Source organism: Oncorhynchus clarkii, chromosome 12 (assembly GCF_045791955.1).
Source record: "Oncorhynchus clarkii lewisi isolate Uvic-CL-2024 chromosome 12, UVic_Ocla_1.0, whole genome shotgun sequence".
NCBI lineage: Eukaryota > Metazoa > Chordata > Actinopteri > Salmoniformes > Salmonidae > Oncorhynchus > Oncorhynchus clarkii.
This window is the reverse complement of record NC_092158.1, coordinates 11,612,555-11,639,132: the sequence shown is the minus strand read 5'-3', so window position 1 is coordinate 11,639,132 and position 26,578 is coordinate 11,612,555.

Here is a 26,578-nt window from a genome sequence, read left to right as displayed (position 1 = left end):
AATCAATTAATCAAATGTATTTATACCTTTTTTCATCAGCAGATGTCACAAAGTGCTATACAGAAACTCAGCCTAAAACTAGTAAGCAATGCAGATGTAGAAGCACGGTGGCTAGGAAAAACTCCTCTTCTGGCTGTGCCGGGTGGAGATTATAAGAGTACATAGCCATTAAGGCCAGATTGTTCTTCAAGATGTTAAAACATTCATAGATGACGAGCAGAGTCAAATAATAACCACAGTGGTTGTAGAGGGTGCAACAGGTCAGTATTTCAGAAGTAAATGTCAGTTGGCTTTTCATAGCTGAGCATTTAGATGTGGTAGAGAGAGAGTTGGAAAACAGCAGGACAAGGTAGCACGTCCGGTGAACAGGTCAGGGTTCCATAGCCGCAGGCAAAACAGGTGAAACTGGATCCGCAGCAAGACCAGGTGGACTGGGGACAGCCAGGAGTCAGGCCAGGTAGTCTTGAGGCATGGTCCTAGGGCTCAGATCCTCTGGGAGGGGAGGGAAAGAGGGAGAGAGAGAGTATTAGAGGGAGCATATTTAAATTCACACAGGACACCAGATAAGACAGGGGAATTACTCCAGATATAACAGACTGACCCTAGCCCCCTGGCACATAGGGGTTGGTCGGGGGACATGTGACCGCTTCTGACGATATCCCCGGACAGGGCCAACCAGGCAGGATATGCCCCCACCCACTTTGCCAAAGCACAGCCCCCACACCACTAGAGAGGTATCAACATACCACCGACTTACTACCCTGAGAGAAGGCTGAGTATAGCCCACGAAGATCTCCTCCACCACACAACCCCGAGAGGGAGCAAAACTGGACAGGAAGATCACGTCAGTGACTCAACACACTCTAGTAATGCACCCCTAGGGATGCCATGGAAGAGCACTAGTAAGCCAGTGACTCAGCCCCCGTAACAGGGTCAGAGGCAGAGAATCCCAGTGGAGAGAGGGGAGCCGGCCAGGCAGAGACAACAAGGGCAGTTTGTCACTCCAGTGCCATGCCATTCTACGTTATTTTTGTATTTGTATTTATTATGGATCCCCATTAACTGCTGCCAAAGCAGTAGCTACTCTTCCTGGGGTCCAGCAGAGTTAAGGCAGTTTTTACAATTTAAAAAAAAAAAAATTAAAAGTGGTGGAGCCCGTACTCCACCACTACCACATATCTACAACACACTGTGTGCCCTCAGGCCCCTCCTCCACCACTACCACATATCTACAACACACTGTGTGCCCTCAGGCCCCTACTCCACCACTACCACATATCTACAACACACTGTGTGCCCTCAGGCCCGTACTCCACCACTACCACATATCTACAACACACTGTGTGCCCTCAGGCCCCTACTCCGACACTACCACATATCTACAACACACTGTGTGCCCTCAGGCCCCTACTCCACCACTACCACATATCTACAGTACTAAATCCATGTGTATGTATAGTGCGTATGTTATCCTGTGTTTATGCATGTGTCTGTGCCAATGTTTGTGTTGCTTCACAGTCCCTGCTCTTCCATACAGTGTTTTTTAATCTGTTTTTTAAATCTAATTGTACTGCTTGCATCAGTTACTTGATGTGGAATAGAGTTCCATGTAGTCATGGCTCTATGTAGTACTGTGTGCCTCCCATATTCTGTTCTGGACTTAGGCACTGTGAAGAGACCCCTGTTGGCATGTCTTGTGGGGTATGCATGGGTGTCCGAGCTGTGTGCCAGTAGTTTAGACAGACAGCTTGATGCATTCAGCATGTCAATACCTCTCATCAATACAAGTAGTGATGAAGTCAATCTCTCCTCCACTTTCAGCCAGGAGAGATTGACATGCATATTATTAATATTAGCCCTCTGTGTACATCCAACTGCCAGCTGTGCTGCCCTGTTCTGTCCTTTTTTGTGCTACCTGACCACACAACTGAACAGTAGTCAAGGTGCGACAAAACTAGGGCGTGTAGGACCTGCCTTGTTGATAGTGCTTTACTATAGACATACTTCTCCCCATCTTAGCTACTACTGCATCAATATGTTGGGACCATGACAGTTTACAATCCAGGGTTACTCCAAGCAGTTTAGTCATCTCAACTTGCTCAATTTCCACATTATTCATTACAAGATTTAGTTGAGGTTAAAGATTTTGTGAGTGTTTTGTTCCAAATACAAGGCTTTTAGTTTTTTTTAAATATTTAGGGATAACTTATTCCTTGCCACCCACTCTGAAAGTAAATGCAACTCTTTGTTGAGTGTTGCAGTCAATTCAATCACTGTAGTAGCTGACATGTATAGTGTTGAGTCATCCGCATACATAGACACTCTGGCTTTACTCAAAGTCAGTGGCATGTCGTTAGTAAAAATGATTTTTAAAAAGCAAGGGGCCTAAACAGCTACCCTGGGGAATTCCTGATTCTAACTGGATTATATTTGAGAGGCTTCCATTAAAGAACACCCTCTGTGTTCTGTTAGACAAGTAACTCTTTATCCACATTATAGCAGGTGGTGTAAAGCCATAACACATGTTTTTTGCTAGCAGCAGATTTGGATCGATAATGTCAAAAACTGCACTGAAGTCTAACAAAACAGCCCCCACAATATTTGTATGATCAATTTATGTGCTTGTTGAGTGTCCAGTCCGGAGCCTCCAGCTAGGGTGCCCAGTCCAGGGCCCGCAGCGAGGGTGCCCAGTCCAGGGCCCGCAGCAAGGGTGCCCAGTCAGGGGTCCGCAATGAGGGTGCCCAGTCCGGGGTCCGCAACGAGGGTGCCCAGTCCGGGGCCCGCAACGAGGGTGCCCGGTCCGGGGTCTGCAGCGAGGGTGCCCAGTCAGGGGTCTGCAACGAGGGTGCCCAGTCCGGGGCCCGCAGCGAGGGTGCCCGGTCCGGGGCCCACAGCGAGTGTGCCCGGTCCGGGGTCGGCGACGAAGGTCCCCGGCACCAGAGGTGCCACCAAAGTGGGGTGAGCCAGTGGTGTAGCGGGATCTGCGTCCCGCACCTGAGCCGCCCCTGAGGATAGATGCCCACCCAGACCCTCCACTATAGGTTTAGGTTTTGCGGGCGGAGTCCACACCTTTGGGGGGGGGGGGACTGTCACGCCCTGACCTTAGAGATCCTGTTTATGTCTCTATTTTGGTTTGGTCAGGGTGTGAGTTGGGGTGGATATTCTATATTCTATTATTTGTATTTCTATGTTTTGGCCGGGTAGGGTTCTCATTCAGGGACAGCTGTCTATCGTTGTCTCAAATTGAGAACCATACTTGGGTAGCCCTTTTTTCCACCTGTCTTTGTGGGAAGTTGACTTTGTTTATGGCCTTTAGCTTCACGGTTTGTTTTGTAGTGTTTATTGTTTTGTTCACTGTCTTTTTTCTAATAAAGAGAACATGTACGCTCACCATGCTGCACCTTGGTCCACTTCTTTCAACGGCCGTGACACCATCCCTATGAGCATGCTGAAATTCTGTTGTCAATTTGTTTACTGTGAAGTAGCATTGTATCTGGTCAAACACAATTTTTTCCAGAAGTTTACTAAGGGTTGGTAAAAGGCTGATTGGTCGACTATTTAAGGCAGTAAAGGGGGCTTTACTATTCATGATTAGCGTAATTACTTTAATTTCCCTCAAGGCCTGAAGGCACGGACTCTCTTGTCGGCTTACATTGAATATGTGACAAATAGGAGTGGCAAAATCGTGGCAATGAGTAGGTCCGGAGACATGTTGGACAAAACCCACTGAGATGATGATGGCTCAGAAAGCCTTTTGGAGTGGATCTTTGGATTTGTACATGTGAATATTGAAGTTGCCAAAAATGTGAATATTATCTGCCATGACTACAAGGCTCTCAGTGGGGACTCTGTACCAGTACCCCCTGTATATAGCCTCCACATTGGCTCTGTACCAGTACCCCCTGTATATAGCCTCCACATTGGCTCTGTACCAGTACCCCCTGTATATAGCCTCCACATTGGCTCTGTACCAGTACCCCCTGTATATAGCCTCCACATTGGCTCTGTACCAGTACCCCCTGTATATAGCCTCCACATTGACTCTGTACCAGTACCCCCTGTATATAGCCTCCACATTGACTCTGTACCAGTACCCCCTGTATATAGCCTCCACATTGACTCTGTACCAGTACCCCCTGTATATAGCCTCCACATTGACTCTGTACCAGTACCCCCTGTATATAGCCTCCACATTGGCTCTGTACCAGTACCCCCTGTATATAGCCTCCACATTGACTCTGTACCAGTACCCCCTGTATATAGCCTCCACATTGGCTCTGTACCAGTACCCCCTGTATATAGCCTCCACATTGGCTCTGTACCAGTACCCCCTGTATATAGCCTCCACATTGACTCTGTACCAGTACCCCCTGTATATAGTCTCCACATTGGCTCTGTACCAGTACCACCTGTATATAACCTCCACATTGACTCTGTACCAGTACCCCCTGTATATAGCCTCCACATTGGCTCTGTACCAGTACCCCTGTATATAGCCTCCACATTGGCTCTGTACCAGTACCCCCTGTATATAGCCTCCACATTGGCTCTGTACCAGTACCCCCTGTATATAGCCTCCACATTGGCTCTGTACCAGTACCCCCTGTATATAGCCTCCACATTGACTCTGTACCAGTACCCCCTGTATATAGCCTCCACATTGACTCTGTACCAGTACCCCCTGTATATAGCCTCCACATTGACTCTGTACCAGTACCCCCTGTATATAGTCTCCACATTGACTCTGTACCAGTACCCCCTGTATATAGCCTCCACATTGACTCTGTACCAGTACCCCCTGTATATAGCCTCCACATTGGCTCTGTACCAGTACCCCCTGTATATAGCCTCCACATTGACTCTGTACCAGTACCCCCTGTATATAGCCTCCACATTGGCTCTGTACCAGTACCCCCTGTATATAGCCTCCACATTGGCTCTGTACCAGTACCCCCTGTATATAGCCTCCACATTGACTCTGTACCAGTACCCCCTGTATATAGTCTCCACATTGGCTCTGTACCAGTACCCCCTGTATATAACCTCCACATTGACTCTGTACCAGTACCCCCTGTATATAGCCTCCATATTGACTCTGTACCAGTACCCCCTGTATATAGCCTCCACATTGGCTCTGTACCAGTACCCCCTGTATATAGCCTCCACATTGACTCTGTACCAGTACCCCCTGTATATAGCCTCCACATTGACTCTGTACCGTAACACCCTGTATATGGCCTCCACATTGACTCTGTACCAGTACCCCCTGTATATAGCCTCCACATTGACTCTGTACCAGTACCCCCTGTATATAGCCTCCACATTGGCTCTGTACCGGTACCCCCTGTATATAGCCTCCACATTGGCTCTGTACCGGTACCCCCTGTATATAGCCTCCACATTGACTCTGTACCAGTACCCCCTGTATATAGCCTCCACATTGACTCTGTACCAGTACCCCCTGTATATAGCCTCCACATTGACTCTGTACCAGTACCCCCTGTATATAGCCTCCACATTGGCTCTGTACCAGTACCCCCTGTATATAGCCTCCACATTGACTCTGTACCAGTACCCCCTGTATATAGCCTCCACATTGACTCTGTACCAGTACCCCCTGTATATAGCCTCCACATTGGCTCTGTACCAGTACCCCCTGTATATAGCCTCCACATTGGCTCTGTACCAGTACCCCCTGTATATAGCCTCCACATTGGCTCTGTACCAGTACCCCCTGTATATAGCCTCCACATTGGCTCTGTACCAGTACCCCCTGTATATAGCCTCCACATTGGCTCTGTACCAGTACCCCCTGTATATAGCCTCCACATTGACTCTGTACCAGTACCCCCTGTATATAGCCTCCACATTGGCTCTGTACCAGTATCCCCTGTATATAGCCTCCACATTGGCTCTGTACCAGTACCCCCTGTATATAGCCTCCACATTGGCTCTGTACCAGTACCCCCTGTATATAGCCTCCACATTGACTCTGTAACAGTACCCCCTGTATATAGCCTCCACATTGGCTCTGTACCAGTACCCCCTGTATATAGCCTCCACATTGACTCTGTACCAGTACCCCCTGTATATAGCCTCCACATTGGCTCTGTACCAGTACCCCCTGTATATAGCCTCCACATTGACTCTGTACCAGTACCCCCTGTATATAGCCTCCACATTGACTCTGTACCGTAACACCCTGTATATAGCCTCCACATTGACTCTGTACCAGTACCCCCTGTATATAGCCTCCACATTGACTCTGTACCAGTACCCCCTGTATATAGCCTCCACATTGACTCTGTACCGTAACACCCTGTATATAGCCTCCACATTGACTCTGTACCAGTACCCCCTGTATATAGCCTCCACATTGACTCTGTACCAGTACCCCCTGTATATAGCCTCCTCATTGACTCTGTACCAGTACCCCCTGTATATAGCCTCCACATTGGCTCTGTACCAGTACCCCCTGTATATAGCCTCCACATTGGCTCTGTACCAGTACCCCCTGTATATAGCCTCCACATTGGCTCTGTACCAGTACCCCCTGTATATAGCCTCCACATTGGCTCTGTACCAGTACCCCCTGTATATAGCCTCCACATTGGCTCTGTACCAGTACCCCCTGTATATAGCCTCCACATTGGCTCTGTACCAGTACCCCCTGTATATAGCCTCCACATTGACTCTGTACCAGTACCCCCTGTATATAGCCTCCACATTGGCTCTGTACCAGTACCCCCTGTATATAGCCTCCACATTGACTCTGTACCAGTACCCCCTGTATATAGCCTCCACATTGGCTCTGTACCAGTACCCCCTGTATATAGCCTCCACATTGGCTCTGTACCAGTACCCCCTGTATATAGCCTCCACATTGGCTCTGTACCAGTACCCCCTGTATATAGCCTCCACATTGGCTCTGTACCAGTACCCCCTGTATATAGCCTCCACATTGGCTCTGTACCAGTACCCCCTGTATATAGCCTCCACATTGACTCTGTAACAGTACCCCCTGTATATAGCCTCCACATTGGCTCTGTACCAGTACCCCCTGTATATAGCCTCCACATTGACTCTGTACCAGTACCCCCTGTATATAGCCTCCACATTGACTCTGTACCAGTACCCCCTGTATATAGCCTCCACATTGACTCTGTACCAGTACCCCCTGTATATAGCCTCCACATTGACTCTGTACCAGTACCCCCTGTATATAGTCTCCACATTGACTCTGTACCAGTACCCCCTGTATATAGTCTCCACATTGACTCTGTACCAATACCCCCTGTATATAGCCTCCACATTGACTCTGTACCAGAACCCCCTGTATACAGCCTCCACATTGACTCTGTACCAGTACCCCCTGTATATAGCCTCCACATTGACTCTGTACCGGTACCCCCTGTATATAGCCTCCACATTGACTCTGTACCAGTACCCCCTGTATATAGCCTCCACATTGGCTCTGTACCAGTACCCCCTGTATATAGCCTCCACATTGACTCTGTACCGGTACCCCCTGTATATAGCCTCCACATTGGCTCTGTACCAGTACCCCCTGTATATAGTCTCCACATTGACTCTGTACCAGTACCCCCTGTATATAGCCTCCACATTGGCTCTGTACCAGTACCCCCTGTATATAGCCTCCACATTGACTCTGTACCAGTACCCCCTGTATATAGCCTCCACATTGACTCTGTACCGGTACACCCTGTATATAGCCTCCACATTGGCTCTGTACCAGTACCCCCTGTATATAGCCTCCACATTGACTCTGTACCAGTACCCCCTGTATATAGCCTCCACGTTGACTCTGTACCAGTAACACCCTGTGTATAGTCTCCACATTGACTCTGTACCAGTACCCCCTGTATATAGCCTCCATATTGACTCTGTACCAGTACCCCCTGTATATAGCCTCCACATTGACTCTGTACCAGTACCCTCTGTATATAGCAGCCTCCACATTGACTCTGTACCAGTACCCCCTGTATATAGCCTCCACATTGGCTCTGTACCGGTACCCCCTGTATATAGCCTCCACATTGACTCTGTACCAGTACCCCCTGTATATAGTCTCCACATTGACTCTGTACCGGTACCCCCTGTATATAGCCTCCACATTGACTCTGTACCAGTACCCCCTGTATATAGCCTCCACATTGACTCTGTACCAGTACCCCCTGTATATAGCCTCCACATTGACTCTGTACCAGTACCCCCTGTATATAGCCTCCACATTGACTCTGTACCAGTAACCCCTGTATATAGCCTCCACATTGACTCTGTACCAGTACCCCCTGTATATAGTCTCCACATTGACTCTGTACCAGTACCCCCTGCATATAGCCTCCACATTGACTCTGTACCAGTACCCTCTGTATATAGCCTCCACATTTACTCTGTACCAGTACCCCCTGTATATAGCCTCCACATTGACTCTGTACCAGTACCCCCTGTATATAGCCTCCACATTGACTCTGTACCAGTACCCCCTGTATATAGTCTCCACATTGACTCTGTACCGTAACACCCTGTATATAGCCTCCACATTGACTCTGTACCAGTACCCCCTGTATATAGCCTCCACATTGACTCTGTACCAGTACCCCCTGTATATAGCCTCCACATTGGCTCTGTACCAGTACCCCCTGTATATAGCCTCCACATTGACTCTGTACCGGTACCCCCTGTATATAGCCTCCACATTGGCTCTGTACCAGTACCCCCTGTATATAGCCTCCACATTGACTCTGTACCGGTACCCCCTGTATATAGCCTCCACATTGACTCTGTACCAGTACCCCCTGTATATAGCCTCCACATTGACTCTGTACCAGTACCCCCCTGTATATAGTCTCCACATTGACTCTGTACCAGTACCCCCTGTATATAGCCTCCACATTGACTCTGTACCAGTACCCCCTGTATATAGCCTCCACATTGACTCTGTACCAGTACCCCCTGTATATAGCCTCCACATTGGCTCTGTACCAGTACCCCCTGTATATAGCCTCCACATTGACTCTGTACCGGTACCCCCTGTATATAGCCTCCACATTGGCTCTGTACCAGTACCCCCTGTATATAGCCTCCACATTGACTCTGTACCGGTACCCCCTGTATATAGCCTCCACATTGGCTCTGTACCAGTACCCCCTGTATATAGCCTCCACATTGACTCTGTACCAGTACCCCCTGTATATAGCCTCCACATTGACTCTGTAACAGTACCCCCTGTATATAGCCTCCACATTGGCTCTGTACCAGTACCCCCTGTATATAGCCTCCACATTGACTCTGTACCAGTACCCCCTGTATATAGCCTCCACATTGGCTCTGTACCAGTACCCCCTGTATATAGCCTCCACATTGACTCTGTACCAGTACCCCCTGTATATAGCCTCCACATTGACTCTGTTCCAGTACCCCCTGTATATAGCCTCCACATTGACTCTGTACCAGTACCCCCTGTATATAGCCTCCACATTGACTCTGTACCAGTACCCCCTGTATATAGTCTCCACATTGACTCTGTACCAGTACCCCCTGTATATAGCCTCCACATTGACTCTGTACCAGTACCCCCTGTATATAGCCTCCACATTGACTCTGTACCAGTACCCCCTGTATATAGTCTCCACATTGACTCTGTACCAGTACCCCCTGTATATAACCTCCACATTGACTCTGTACCAGTACCCCCTGTATATAGCCTCCACATTGACTCTGTACCGTAACACCCTGTATATAGCCTCCACATTGACTCTGTACCAGTACCCCCTGTATATAGTCTCCACATTGACTCTGTACCAGTACCCCCTGTATATAGCCTCCACATTGGCTCTGTACCAGTACCCCCTGTATATAGCCTCCACATTGACTCTGTACCGGTACCCCCTGTATATAGCCTCCACATTGACTCTGTACCGGTACCCCCTGTATATAGCCTCCACATTGACTCTGTACCGGTACCCCCCTGTATATAGCCTCCACATTGACTCTGTACCAGTACCCCCTGTATATAGCCTCCACATTGACTCTGTACCAGTACCCCCTGTATATAGCCTCCACATTGACTCTGTACCAGTACCCCCTGTATATAGCCTCCACATTGACTCTGTACCGTAATACCCTGTATATAGCCTCCACATTGACTCTGTACCGTAACACCCTGTATAAAGCCTCATTACTGTTATTTTACTGCTGCTCTTTAAACATGTTGTTTATATTTATCTATTTTTTACTTAACACTTATTTTTCTTAAAAGTGCATTGTTGGTTAAGGGCTTGTAAGTAAGCATTTCACTGTAAGGTCTACACCTGTTGTATTCGGCGCATGTGACTAATACAATTTGATTTGACTTGTACATGAGCCCGTTGAATGCCTTCTTGATGTTGAAGAACACTGCAACTGTCACCTCTTTATTGTTGAATCCTCTTCAACCAGGCTCAGGACGTTGTCAGTTGTTGATCTCTTCTTCCTGAAGCAGGCCTGGTATACTCTGAGGGCTCCTATGTAGTTGAAGTGCCTCTGGAGCCGGTATGGCCAGGATCCTCTCCAGCAGCTTCCCCAGGTTGTTCAGTACTCTGATGGACCTGTAGATGGCTGGCTGATGAGGATCCTTACTTGGCTTGGGGATCATTGTGATGACCGCTGACATCCAGGGTTTGGGGATCATTGTGATGACCGCTGACATCCAGGGCTTGGGGATCATTGTGACGACAGCCGACTTCCAGGGCTTGGGGATCATTGTGACGACAGCCGACATCCAGGGCTTGGGGATCATTGTGGCGACAGCCGACTTCCGGGGCTTGGGGATCATTGTGGCGACAGCCGACTTCCGGGGCTTGGGGATCATTGTGACGACAGCCGACTTCCAGGGTTTGGGGATCATTGTAACGACAGCCGACATCCAAGGCTTGGGGATCATTGTGACGACAGACGACTTCCAGGGCTTGGGGATCATTGTGACGACAGCCGACTTCCAGGGCTTGGGGGTCATTGTGACGACAGCCGACTTCCAGGGCTTGGGGATCATTGTGACGACAGACGACTTCCAGGGCTTGGGGATCATTGTGAAGGAAATGTTCGGTGTGCAGACAGAGGATACAGAGGTCACAGAGCTGCAAGTGGAACTTAGGGGAGGCCTCCTTGATAATTATGTTGTCAGTGGTCTGGGAATGGAACTCAGGGGAGGCCTCCTTGATGAGTCTATTGTCAACGGTGTCCTCCCCTGGTGCCTTGATCTTCAGTTTCTTAATGTGATCCTGCAGCTCTTTGACGGTAGTGATGAGGGAGTGACTGATGGGTAGATGGGTGGGAGTAGCCTACAGATGAGTGATCTGTTTTGGTAGCCTACAGATGAGTGATCTGTTTTGGTAGCCTACAGATGAGTGATCTGTTTTGGTAGCCTACAGATGAGTGATCTGTTTTGGTAGCCTACAGATGAGTGATCTGTTTTGGTAGCCTACAGATGAGTGATCTGTTTTTTTGGTAGCCTACAGATGAGCGATCTGTTTTTTTGGTAGCCTACTGATGAGCGATCTGTTTTTTTGGTAGCCTACAGTTGAGCTATCAGTTTTTTTGGTAGCCTACAGATGAGTGATCTGTTTTTTTGGTAGCCTACAGATGAGTGATCTGTTTTTTTGGTAGCCTACAGATGAGTGATCTGTTTTTTTGGTAGCCTACAGATGAGTGATCTGTTTTGTCACATATCAACTTCTCTAGTGTCTTATTTCTCTTTTAAAAGTGGATGATATTGTAATAATGAATTGATAAATTGTCAAATGTGTCAGTTAATTAAATGTCTGCATAGGTTACAGTTCATGGTTATTATCGATATGAATTATCATTTAGACTTTCTCAGTGCTGAAGGCCATTAGGACAATATTAGACTATATCCCTAGACAGGTGAAATGTCATCACACCTAGAAGAGAATTCCATCGTAACGGTCCATTTTAAATGAAGAAAAAATATATATTTACAGGGGCAGTTTGGTAAAACTGATCCCGTCTAATCACCCACTGGAAAAATGGACACTGGGATAAAGATCACATAACCGACGTTCCATAGTCATACTAGTCCTGTGGGAATAGGGTGTTACAACACTAAAGACAGTTATACAGAAGGAGAGTGGGTAAAGGAGACAAACAGTCCAGAATTGTAGTTGATTCTCTATCTACTCAGTCACACTCATAAGACAGAGATAAAAGACTTCAGAAAAATGAACCTGAAATAGAACAAACACACAAACAAAGGAAAACTTTATTTTAGTAATTTAAAAGTGAGGGAGTGTTAAAATTGTCTGTTTGGTTCAAATCGAAACGTGCAAGTACAGATTGACAAAACCATACATATTTAATTTCAAACCCTGCAAAATATGACTTCTTTGAATGGCACTGTAAGTCAATGTATTGTTTGGCCAGAGGCGTGAGTATATCAAGTAGCAGTGTATTTTATTCGCACACACAACATAACACACACAAAATAACATTCATCATTGCAATTGTCAAGCAGTATTAGTATTTACATTTTTTACCTGCAAAGTCTCACTTCTTCTTTAACTGGCACAGAGACCTGTACAGCAGTCCTCCTGGGGAGCTGCCAGCTGTCATGTAAACAAGCACAGCTAACTCTCACCATTCCACCCAGTTGCTAAGTTACCCGACAATAGCTAGCTAGCCTGCACCAACAAAAGCGCAAAACAATCGATAATATATTTCATTACATATTTATTCACGTTTACAGTGTCAATTTCAATCAGGCACTGACGTCATCAAGCTAAGAAACAATTGACGCGTGATAATATTCACACGATGAGGATATTTATGGCAAGTGTGTGTGTCTGTGCATCTGTGTGTGTGTGTGTGTGTGTGTGTGTGTGTGTGTGTGTGTGTGTGTGTGTGTGTGTGTCAGCTAGCAACACTCTTCACCACAGAGAGGATCATGATGAAGTCAAACTGGAACATGAATATTTTTGGGTAAATGTAGTGAATGTAGCTAACACCAGCTACAGTATTGCCAAATCTTTTGTTGTCTGTAATGGTATGACTCTATATCAGGGGGAAACCTATCATCCAACACCAAGCGACAAAACACATAAACAAAACACCAACCAATGAACCAGTCTCTCACTTATGACGGACTTGACCACAGAGCTAGCTGCTAGCGGAACAAGCTTGGTGAGCGACAGACACAGGGTGACCACAAACACCGAGTTACCCATGCCACAGCTGCAATGAGAAGTAATGCCATGGTAACAGGAAGAAAGTCCTGGAAGGAAGACACACATCTTATCACTGCATTCTATTGTATTTATGATCATGTGATGTGTTGCTCACACGCTAACTTGGCTCACCATAAATGAGCACATATAAAATACTGCAAAACAACTGAGGTACTTCACATTTTATTAAACCTAATTTAACCTTTATAGGCAAGTCAGTTAAGGACAAGTTCTAATTTACTATGACGGCCTACTCCAACGACGCTGGGCCAATTGTGCGCCGCCTTATGGGACTCCCAACCACGGCCGGTTGTGACACAGCCTGGAATGGAATCAGGGTCTGTAGTGAAGCCTCTGGCACTGAGATGCTGTGCCTTAGACCGCTGCTGCTATTCAGGAGCCCATCATTGTATTATCAGGTGTTCATCAAGTGTTATCATGTCATAAGCATTAAGTGTTATTGCAGATAATACAATGTATTCTACAAGGAGTTGGACTTCATTCAAATCAAATCGTATTGGTCACATACACATATTTAGCAGATGTTATTGTGGGTGTAGCATATGCTTGTGTTCCTAGTTCAAACAGTGCAGTAGTATCTAACAATTCACAATACACACAAATCTAAAAGTACAAAAAAGGAATTAAGAAATATCTACATTTTAGATCGAGCAATGTCGGTGTAACGGTTTTCGTTGGTGGAAGAAGGATCGGACCAAAGCGCAGCGTGGTAAGTGTTCATGATTATTCAATAGAACAGAACACTGAATGACAAAAACAACAAGAGACTGAAATGAAACCGAAACAGTTCTGCCTGGTGCAGAAACACAAAACAGAAAACAATCACCCACAACCAAAATGGGGAAAGCAGGCTGCCTAAGTATGATTCTCAATCAGAGACAACCAGGCTACCTAAGTATGATTCTCAATCAGAGACAACCAGGCTACCTAAGTATGATTCTCAATCAGAGACAACCAGGCTACCTAAGTATGATTCTCAATCAGAGACAACCAGGCTACCTAAGTATGATTCTCAATCAGAGACAACCAGGCTACCTAAGTATGATTCTCAATCAGAGACAACCAGGCTACCTAAGTATGATTCTCAATCAGAGACAACCAGGCTACCTAAGTATGATTCTCAATCAGAGACAACCAGGCTACCTAAGTATGATTCTCAATCAGAGACAACCAGGCTACCTAAGTATGATTCTCAATCAGAGACAACAATCGACAGCTGCCTCTGATTGGGAACCATACCAGGCCAAACACAGAAATACAACATAGAAAAAGGAACATAGACTACCCACCCCAACTCACGCCCTGACTAACCTAACACAAAGACATAAAAAAAAGGAACTAAGGTCAGAACGTGACAGTCGGAGTGACATTGACTAAAATACAGTAGAATAGAATACAGTATATACATACGAGATGAGTAAAGCAGTATTTAAACATTATTAAAATTAATAGTGTTCCGTAATTAAAGTGGCCAGTGATTCCAAGTCTATTTACAGTACCAGTCAAAAGTTTGTACACACCTACTCATTCCAGGGTTTTTATTTATTCTTTACATTGTAGAATAATAGTGAAGACATCAAAACTATGAAATAACCAATATGGAATCATGAAGTAAGCTAAAAACTGTTAACCAAATCAAAATATATTTTATATTTGAGATTCTTCAAAGTAGCTACCCTTTGCCTTGATGACAGCTTTGCACAATCTTAGTATTCTCTCAACCAGCTTTATGCATTTCAAAGTAACAGGTGTGACTTGTTAAAAGTTAATTTGTGGAATTTCTTTCCTTCTTAATGCGTTTGAGCCAATCAGTTGTGTTGTGACAAGGTAGGGTAGGTATACAGAAGATAGCCCTATTTGGTAAAAGACCAAGTCCATATTACGGCAAGAACAGTTCAAATAAGCAAAAGAAATGACAGTCCATCATTACTTTAAGACATGAAGGTCACTGGAATTGTGATATAGTAAATTTTAAGTGAAATAATCTGTCTGTAAACAGTTGTTGGAAAAATTACTTGTGTCATGCACAAGTAGATCTCCTAACCGACTTGCCAAAACTATAGTTTGTTAACATGAAATTTGTGGAGTGGTTGAAAAACAAGTTTTAATAACTCCAACCTAAGTGGATGTAAACTCCCAACTTCAACTGTATGTAAATTGCTGTTTATTGACTATTGCTCAGCATTCAACACCATAGTACCCTCCAAGCTCATCATTAAGCTAGAGGCCCTGGATCTGAACCCCGCCCTGTACAACTGGGTCCTGGACTTCCTGACGGGCTGCTCCCAGGTGGTGAAGGTAGGAAACATCACCTCCACTCCGCTGATCCTCAACACTGGGGCTCCACAAGGGTGCGTTCTCAGCCCCCTCCTGTACTCCCTGTACACCTATGACTGCGTGGCCAAGCACGCGTCCAATTCAATCATCAAGTTTGCAGACGACACAACAGTAGTAGGCTTGATAACCAATGATGACGAGACACCCTCTGACCTGCCAACCCTGTCCAACTTCTTAGAGTACTAGACGCGCGCAGAGATTCAACTCTGCAGATAACCCCAATTCGGTGCGTGCTTTCTTTATAGATTTCTTTATAATTATAGAATTGTACCAAATCAAGTCTATAAAAGGTTGGAATACTTTCTTTTTTAACAGCATTCCATTTAGACACATGGTAAAAGTCACTAACAAGATGTAATTAGAAAGAACACACAAAGGGCCTTTATTCTTAGAGTTTTTAAACATTTTATTAAACAAATAATAACAAGTTATTTGTTTAGGTTCAAAATGTACAAACGTCTTATCAACGCAAAACATTTTTTTTTAAACTCTGATGTGTTAAGAAGAACAAATGTTTGAAGCAGAGCGTCAGTATCAATTAAACATGTTATCCATAATAAAAACCAAAAAGCTATGATAATAGGAAACAGTGGGTGAGATCAAATCTTCTGGAGACCTTCCAATGTTCAGGAAATAATTTCCTAGACAGATTTTCCTGGTAGCTAGCAGATTTAGTCTTACGCAGCAGGGCATCAGGGTAGATTTCTCTGTGGCAAACAGTTCCTCTGGCAATCATTGAAACCTTGGTAATGAGAGCACTCAGCATGTCTGTACTGAAGGAGGCTCTGTACTGGGTTTTGTTCTTGGAAACGAGACTGAATATTCGCTCGCAGTCTGCATTGCTGTGGAATATGACCATGTCCCCAGCATCACAGCCGAAAGGTGGGAGTAGACCAGGCTGCTCCCCCCTTTTCACTGAGCCTATTTCTCTCCAGGCCTGATCCGTGCGCATGTTGACCAGACTCTGCTCAAAGGTTGTTGCCTGATAGAGTCTAAACTCATCTTCCACCAGATCAACAGAGGCTCCCTCTGGAATAATGCAGGAAAAGCGTGCCATGAAAAAGTTAAGGGATGAAAACTTAGCAGTCTGCTTGTTGGCAATGTCAGCGACCACTGCATGCTGGAGGAGCACATCTCCAAATGGAAATGTCAGCAACATGTGGAAGAACATACGTTCCTGACATCTGCATAGGTCTTCAGATCCAGCTTGCCTTGCTATGTAGGTGCGTGCGGGTGTCCTGGCCAATGAACAGCTCCTCGTCAGGAAGCTGGTTTTGTCTCACCAGGTAGAGTGTTGGCTTCATGAGCACATGTGCTTAGAGAAACAATATGGATCACACCTGGTTCAGTTCATTCCTCTGAAAAGGTATTTACAAAACAGTAATAAAAGATTCATACTGATAAGTATAGAACATGTTTTGTGGAATTAGCACAGATTGTCTGTATGTTTATTCCCTTACATGTACAGTGTAGAATGGAGATAATTATCTATAATGTTTTTCCTAGCACATGTCCCCTAACTTTAGTCTCTATAGTGGAGGAACGACTTCGGCGATGTCATCTACAAAATTGCTTCCAACACTCTACTCAGCAAACTGGATGCAGTTTATCACAGTGCCATCCGTTTTGTCACTAAAGCACCTTATACCACCCACCACTGCGACTTGTATGCTCTAGTCGGCTGGCCCTCGCTACATATTCGTCGCCAGACCCACTGGCTCCAGGTCATCTACAAGTCCATGCTAGGTAAAGCTCCGCCTTATCTCAGTTCACTGGTTACGATGGCAACACCCATCCGTAGCACGCGCTCCAGCAGGTGTATCTCACTGATCATCCCTAAAGCCAACACCTCATTTGGCCGCCTTTCGTTCCAGTTCTCTGCTGCCTGTGACTGGAACGAATTGCAAAAATCGCTGAAGTTGGAGACTTTTATCTCCCTCACCAACTTCAAACATCTGCTATCTGAGCAGCTAACCGATCGCTGCAGCTGTACATAGTCTATTGGTAAATAGCCCACCCATTTTCACCTACCTCATCCCCATACTGTTTTTATTTATTTATTTTTCTGCTCTTTTGCACACCAATATCTCTACCTGTACATAACCATCTGATCATTTATCACTCCAGTGTTAATCTGCATAATTGTAATTATTTGCCTACCTTCTCATGCCTTTTGCACACAATGTATATATAGACTCCCCTTTTTTCTACTGTGTTATTGACTTGTTAATTGTTTACTCCATGTGTAACTCTGTGTTGTCTGTTCACACTGCTATGCCTTATCTTGGCCAGGTCGCAGTTGCAAATGAGAACTTGTTCTCAACTAGCCTACCTGGTTAAATAAAGGTGAAATAAAAAATAAATAAAAAACGCTTGTCACCTCTCAAACAGGTCCAATCACTAGGGCCAGCTTACAAGTATTGGCTTTTTAGACACGGTTCCTAATCAACACGGCCAGCTCACAAGTATTGGCTTTTTAGACACGGTTCCTAATCAACACGGCCAGCTCACAAGTATTGGCTTTTTAGACACGGTTCCTAATCAACACGGCCAGCTCACAAGTATTGGCTTTTTAGACACGGTTCCTAATCAACACGGCCAGCTCACAAGTATTGGCTTTTTAGACACGGTTCCTAATCAACATGGCCAGCTCACAAGTATTGGCTTTTTAGACACGGTTCCTAATCAACATGACCAGCTCACAAGTATTGGCTTTTTAGACACGTTTCCTAATCAACATGACCAGCTCACAAGTATTGGCTTTTTAGACACGGTTCCTAATCAACACGGCCAGCTCACAAGTATTGGCTTTTTAGACACGGTTCCTAATCAACATGACCAGCTCACAAGTATTGGCTTTTTAGACACGTTTCCTAATCAACATGACCAGCTCACAAGTATTGGCTTTTTAGACACGGTTCCTAATCAACATGACCAGCTCACAAGTATTGGCTTTTTAGACACGGTTCCTAATCAACACTAAAAGCAAAATAATTTTGAAAACATAACAAAAACAAATGATCGAGTCGACATAGACCGAAAACTGGCTAGACAAAGCTTCAGTAGGCTACCGTAAAGGGAATCTGAACGCTGTTCAGTAGGCTACCACAAAGAGAATCTGACCTCTGTTCAGTAGACTACCACAAAGAGAATCTGACCGCTGTTCAGTAGACTACCACAAAGGGAATCTGAACGCTGTTCAGTAGACTACCACAAAGAGAATCTGAACTCTGTTCAGTAGACTACCACAAAGAGAATCTGAACTCTGTTCAGTAGGCTACCACAAAGAGAATCTGAACTCTGTTCAGTAGGCTACCACAAAGAGAATCTGAACGCTGTTCAGTAGGCTACCACAAAGAGAATCTGAACTCTGTTCAGTAGGCTACCACAAAGAGAATCTGAACTCTGTTCAGTAGGCTACCACAAAGAGAATCTGAACGCTGTTCAGTAGGCTACCACAAAGGGAATCTGAACTCTGTTCAGTAGACTACCACAAAGGGAATCTGAACTCTGTTCAGTAGGCTACCACAAAGAGAATCTGACCGCTGTTCAGTAGGCTACCGTAAAGGGAATCTGAACGCTGTTCAGTAGACTACCACAAAGGGAATCTGAACTCTGTTCAGTAGACTACCACAAAGAGAATCTGAACGCTGTTCAGTAGACTACCACAAAGAGAATCTGAACTCTGTTCAGTAGACTACCACAAAGGGAATCTGAACGCTGTTCAGTAGACTACCACAAAGAGAATCTGAACGCTGTTCAGTAGACTACCACAAAGGGAATCTGAACGCTGTTCAGTAGACTACCACAAAGAGAATCTGAACGCTGTTCAGTAGACTACCACAAAGAGAATCTGAACGCTGTTCAGTAGACTACCACAAAGGGAATCTGAACTCTGTTCAGTAGGCTACCACAAAGGGAATCTGAACTCTGTTCAGTAGACTACCACAAAGAGAATCTGAACTCTGTTCAGTAGACTACCACAAAGGGAATCTGACCGCTGTTCAGTAGACTACCACAAAGAGAATCTGAACTCTGTTCAGTAGGCTACCACAAAGGGAATCTGAACTCTGTTCAGTAGGCTACCACAAAGGGAATCTGAACTCTGTTCAGTAGACTACCACAAAGAGAATCTGAACGCTGTTCAGTAGGCTACCACAAAGGGAATCTGAACGCTGTTCAGTAGGCTACCACAAAGGGAATCTGAACTCTGTTCGCTAGAGGAGTCCGGTGTTTCAGCCTATTTAAAAGGTGCCTATAGTATTTGTATTTCTTTGCAGCGCATTCATAATTTCAGATTTTCGAAATTATTAAAATCTGAAATCTAGTGTAAAAGCCTTTTAGAAGCATGGCCTCTATAGTTAATACCGGACACTGATTCATGAATCACGCAGTCTTCTAAACTCCTGACATTTAATGCCGAGATGTTTACAGTTATTTTTGATTAAACTGACATGATTAATGTTACGTGGATCATAATTACAGTTACAGTCTATCAGGTTGTGTGATCCTCGTAATGTTACGTGGATCATAATTACAGTTACAGTCTATCAGGTTGTGTGATCCTCGTAATGTTACGTGGATCATAATTACAGTTACAGTCTATCAGGTTGTGTGATCCTCGTAATGTCACGTGGATCATAATTACAGTTACAGTCTATCAGGTTGTGTGATCCTCGTAATGTTACGTGGATCATAATTACAGTTACAGTCTATCAGGTTGAGCGATCCTCGTAATGTCACGTGGATCATAATTACAGTTACAGTCTATCAGGTTGTGTGATCCTCGTAATGTTACGTGGATCATAATTACAGTTACAGTCTATCAGGTTGTGTGATCCTCGTAATGTCACGTGGATCATAATTACAGTTACAGTCTATCAGGTTGTGTGATCCTCGTAATGTTACGTGGATCATAATTACAGTTACAGTCTATCAGGTTGTGTGATCCTCGTAATGTCACGTGGATCATAATTACAGTTACAGTCTATCAGGTTGTGTGATCCTCGTAATGTCACGTGGAACATAATTACAGTTACAGTCTATCAGGTTGTGTGATCCTCGTAATGTCACGTGGAACATAATTACAGTTACAGTCTATCAGGTTGTGTGATCCTCGTAATGTTACGTGGATCATAATTACAGTTACAGTCTATCAGGTTGTGTGATCCTCGTAATGTTACGTGGATCATAATTACAGTTACAGTCTATCAGGTTGAGCGATCCTCGTAATGTCACGTGGATCATAATTACAGTTACAGTCTATCAGGTTGTGTGATCCTCGTAATGTTACGTGGATCATAATTACAGTTACAGTCTATCAGGTTGTGTGATCCTCGTAATGTCACGTGGATCATAATTACAGTTACAGTCTATCAGGTTGTGTGATCCTCGTAATGTCACGTGGATCATAATTACAGTTACAGTCTATCAGGTTGTGTGATCCTCGTAATGTTACGTGGATCATAATTACAGTTACAGTCTATCAGGTTGTGTGATCCTCGTAATGTTACGTGGATCATAATTACAGTTACAGTCAATCAGGTTGTGTGATCCTCGTAATGTTACGTGGATCATAATTACAGTTACAGTCTATCAGGTTGTGTGATCCTCGTAATGTTACGTGGATCATAATTACAGTTACAGTCTATCAGGTTGTGTGATCCTCGTAATGTTACGTGGATCATAATTACAGTTACAGTCTATCAGGTTGTGTGATCCTCGTAATGTCACGTGGATCATAATTACAGTTACAGTCTATCAGGTTGTGTGATCCTCGTAATGTCACGTGGATCATAATTACAGTTACAGTCTATCAGGTTGTGTGATCCTCGTAATGTTACGTGGATCATAATTACAGTTACAGTCTATCAGGTTGTGTGATCCTCGTAATGTTACGTGGATCATAATTACAGTTACAGTCTATCAGGTTGTGTGATCCTCGTAATGTTACGTGGATCATAATTACAGTTACAGTCTATCAGGTTGCGTGATCCTCGTAATGTTACGTGGATCATAATTACAGTTACAGTCTATCAGGTTGTGTGATCCTCGTAATGTCACGTGGATCATAATTACAGTTACAGTCTATCAGGTTGTGTGATCCTCTTAATGTTACGTGGATCATAATTACAGTTACAGTCTATCAGGTTGCGTGATCCTCGTAATGTTACGTGGATCATAATTACAGTTACAGTCTATCAGGTTGTGTGATCCTCGTAATGTTACGTGGATCATAATTACAGTTACAGTCTATCAGGTTGTGTGATCCTCGTAATGTTACGTGGATCATAATTACAGTTACAGTCTATCAGGTTGTGTGATCCTCGTAATGTTACGTGGATCATAATTACAGTTACAGTCTATCAGGTTGTGTGATCCTCGTAATGTCACGTGGATCATAATTACAGTTACAGTCTATCAGGTTGTGTGATCCTCGTAATGTTACGTGGATCATAATTACAGTTACAGTCTATCAGGTTGTGTGATCCTCGTAATGTCACGTGGATCATAATTACAGTTACAGTCTATCAGGTTGTGTGATCCTCGTAATGTTACGTGGATCATAATTACAGTTACAGTCTATCAGGTTGTGTGATCCTCGTAATGTCACGTGGATCATAATTACAGTTACAGTCTATCAGGTTGTGTGATCCTCGTAATGTCACGTGGAACATAATTACAGTTACAGTCTATCAGGTTGTGTGATCCTCGTAATGTCACGTGGATCATAATTACAGTTACAGTCTATCAGGTTGTGTGATCCTCGTAATGTTACGTGGATCATAATTACAGTTACAGTCTATCAGGTTGTGTGATCCTCGTAATGTTACGTGGATCATAATTACAGTTACAGTCTATCAGGTTGTGTGATCCTCGTAATGTCACGTGGATCATAATTACAGTTACAGTCTATCAGGTTGTGTGATCCTCGTAATGTTACGTGGATCATAATTACAGTTACAGTCTATCAGGTTGTGTGATCCTCGTAATGTCACGTGGATCATAATTACAGTTACAGTCTATCAGGTTGTGTGATCCTCGTAATGTTACGTGGATCATAATTACAGTTACAGTCTATCAGGTTGTGTGATCCTCGTAATGTCACGTGGATCATAATTACAGTTACAGTCTATCAGGTTGTGTGATCCTCGTAATGTTACGTGGATCATAATTACAGTTACAGTCTATCAGGTTGTGTGATCCTCGTAATGTTACGTGGATCATAATTACAGTTACAGTCTATCAGGTTGTGTGATCCTCGTAATGTTACGTGGATCATAATTACAGTTACAGTCTATCAGGTTGTGTGATCCTCGTAATGTTACGTGGATCATAATTACAGTTACAGTCTATCAGGTTGTGTGATCCTCGTAATGTCACGTGGATCATAATTACAGTTACAGTCTATCAGGTTGTGTGATCCTCGTAATGTCACGTGGATCATAATTACAGTTACAGTCTATCAGGTTGTGTGATCCTCGTAATGTCACGTGGATCATAATTACAGTTACAGTCTATCAGGTTGTGTGATCCTCGTAATGTTACGTGGATCATAATTACAGTTACAGTCTATCAGGTTGTGTGATCCTCGTAATGTTACGTGGATCATAATTACAGTTACAGTCTATCAGGTTGTGTGATCCTCGTAATGTCACGTGGATCATAATTACAGTTACAGTCTATCAGGTTGTGTGATCCTCGTAATGTTACGTGGATCATAATTACAGTTACAGTCTATCAGGTTGCGTGATCCTCGTAATGTTACGTGGATCATAATTACAGTTACAGTCTATCAGGTTGTGTGATCCTCGTAATGTTACGTGGATCATAATTACAGTTACAGTCTATCAGGTTGTGTGATCCTCGTAATGTCACGTGGATCATAATTACAGTTACAGTCTATCAGGTTGTGTGATCCTCGTAATGTTACGTGGATCATAATTACAGTTACAGTCTATCAGGTTGTGTGATCCTCGTAATGTTACGTGGATCATAATTACAGTTACAGTCTATCAGGTTGTGTGATCCTCGTAATGTCACGTGGATCATAATTACAGTTACAGTCTATCAGGTTGTGTGATCCTCGTAATGTCACGTGGATCATAATTACAGTTACAGTCTATCAGGTTGTGTGATCCTCGTAATGTCACGTGGATCATAATTACAGTTACAGTCTATCAGGTTGCGTGATCCTCGTAATGTTACGTGGATCATAATTACAGTTACAGTCTATCAGGTTGCGTGATCCTCGTAATGTTACGTGGATCATAATTACAGTTACAGTCTATCAGGTTGTGTGATCCTCGTAATGTTACGTGGATCATAATTACAGTTACAGTCTATCAGGTTGTGTGATCCTCGTAATGTTACGTGGATCATAATTACAGTTACAGTCTATCAGGTTGTGTGATCCTCGTAATGTCACGTGGATCATAATTACAGTTACAGTCTATCAGGTTGCGTGATCCTCGTAATGTCACGTGGATCATAATTACAGTTACAGTCTATCAGGTTGTGTGATCCTCGTAATGTTACGTGGATCATAATTACAGTTACAGTCTATCAGGTTGTGTGATCCTCGTAATGTTACGTGGATCATAATTACAGTTACAGTCTATCAGGTTGTGTGATCCTCGTAATGTCACGTGGATCATAATTACAGTTACAGTCTATCAGGTTGTGTGATCCTCGTAATGTCACGTGGATCATAATTACAGTTACAGTCTATCAGGTTGTGTGATCCTCGTAATGTTACGTGGATCATAATTACAGTTACAGTCTATCAGGTTGTGTGATCCTCGTAATGTCACGTGGATCATAATTACAGTTACAGTCTATCAGGTTGTGTGATCCTCGTAATGTCACGTGGATCATAATTACAGTTACAGTCTATCAGGTTGTGTGATCCTCGTAATGTTACGTGGATCATAATTACAGTTACAGTCTATCAGGTTGTGTGATCCTCGTAATGTTACGTGGATCATAATTACAGTTACAGTCTATCAGGTTGTGTGATCCTCGTAATGTTACGTGGATCATAATTACAGTTACAGTCTATCAGGTTGTGTGATCCTCGTAATGTTACGTGGATCATAATTACAGTTACAGTCTATCAGGTTGCGTGATCCTCGTAATGTTACGTGGATCATAATTACAGTTACAGTCTATCAGGTTGCGCGATCCTCGTAATGTTACGTGGATCATAATTACAGTTACAGTCTATCAGGTTGCGCGATCCTCGTAATGTTACGTGGATCATAATTACAGTTACAGTCTATCAGGTTGCGCGATCCTCGTAATGTTACGTGGATCATAATTACAGTTACAGTCTATCAGGTTGCGCGATCCTCGTAATGTTACGTGGATCATAATTACAGTTACAGTCTATCAGGTTGCGCGATCCTCGTAATGTTACGTGGATCATAATTACAGTTACAGTCTATCAGGTTGCGCGATCCTCGTAATGTTACGTGGAAAATACAACTAATGGAATGCAGAATTAAATGTATGTCTCACTCGCACAAATGCGACCAGTTATTTTTTGCATTTGCATTTCATTTCTTTCACTAGCAAATGTGAGTGAACTGCTGGCACTTAAGAGCCCACTGAATGTCCAGCTTATGTTCGCTAACGTTCGCTTGAAACAATTAGTGTTTACCTTTCCACAACACACGGAGTCGAAAGGGATTTGTCCATGTGTTTACGTACAGCTGACAGTCGGCAAACTCAGCATCACAACAAACAGGAGGAGGAGCAAACACGGGGCAGCTACGTCCAATAATGATGTATTCATCTCCATGTCTGTTGACACAAACTCCGTACATGTTGGTGTGTTGCAGCTCAGGAATCAGGATGTTAGATTTACTCAGTGGATAAATGTTTTTTTTTTTTTAAATGTAAAAAAATAAATATATATATTTCTAGATATATAATACAAAAATCTTGCCCTATTAATTTCTGCATACTTTTAAACTTAATCTTGTACCTGCGTACATGGACAGAGAATTGTGTAGTTGGTACTCAAAATGCGCGCATGTTGGCAGGTCTGCAGCCTACAGAGAGGAGGTGAGGGCTCTGGGAGTGTGGTGTCAGGAAAACAACCTCTCACTCAACGTCAACAAGACAAAGGAGATGCTCTTGGACTTCAGGAAACAGAAGAGGGAGCATCCCCCTATCCGCATTGACTGGACAGTAGCGGAGAAGGTGGAAAGCTTCAAGTTCCTTGGCGTACACATCACGGACAAACTGAAATGTTCCACCCACACAGACAGTGTGGTGAAGAAGGCGCAACAGAGCCTCTTCAACCTCAGGAATTTAAAGAAATTTGGCTTGTCATCTAAAACCCTCACACATTTTTACAGATGCACAATTGAAAGCATCCTGTCGGGCTGTATCACAGCCTGGTACAGCAACTGTACCACCCGCAACTGCAAGGCTCTCCAAAGGGTGGTGCCGTCTGCCCAACGCATCACCGGGGGCAAACAACCTGCCCTTCAGGACACCTACACCACCCGATGTCACAGGAAGTCCAACAAGATCATCAAGGACATCAACCACCCGAGCCACTGCCTGTTCCCCCCGCTATCATCCAGAAGGCGAGGTCAGTACAGGTGCATCAAAGTTGGGACCGAGAGACTGAAAAACAGCTTTTATCTCAGGGAGTACAGGAGGGGACTGAGCACACACCCTTGTGGGGCCCCTTTGTTGAGGATCAGTGAAGTGGAGGTGTTGTTTCCTACCTTCACCACCTGGGGGCGGCCTGTCAGGAAGTCCAAGACCCAGTTGCTTAGGGCAGGGTTCAGACCCAAGGCCCCGAGCTTAATGATGAGCTTGGAGGGTACTATGGTGTTGAATGCTGAGCTATAGTCAATGAATAGCATTCTTGCATAGGTATTCCTCTTGTCCAGATGGAATAGGGCAGTGTGCAGTGCGAGAGCGATTGCATCATCTGTGGATCTATTGGGGCGGTAAGCAAA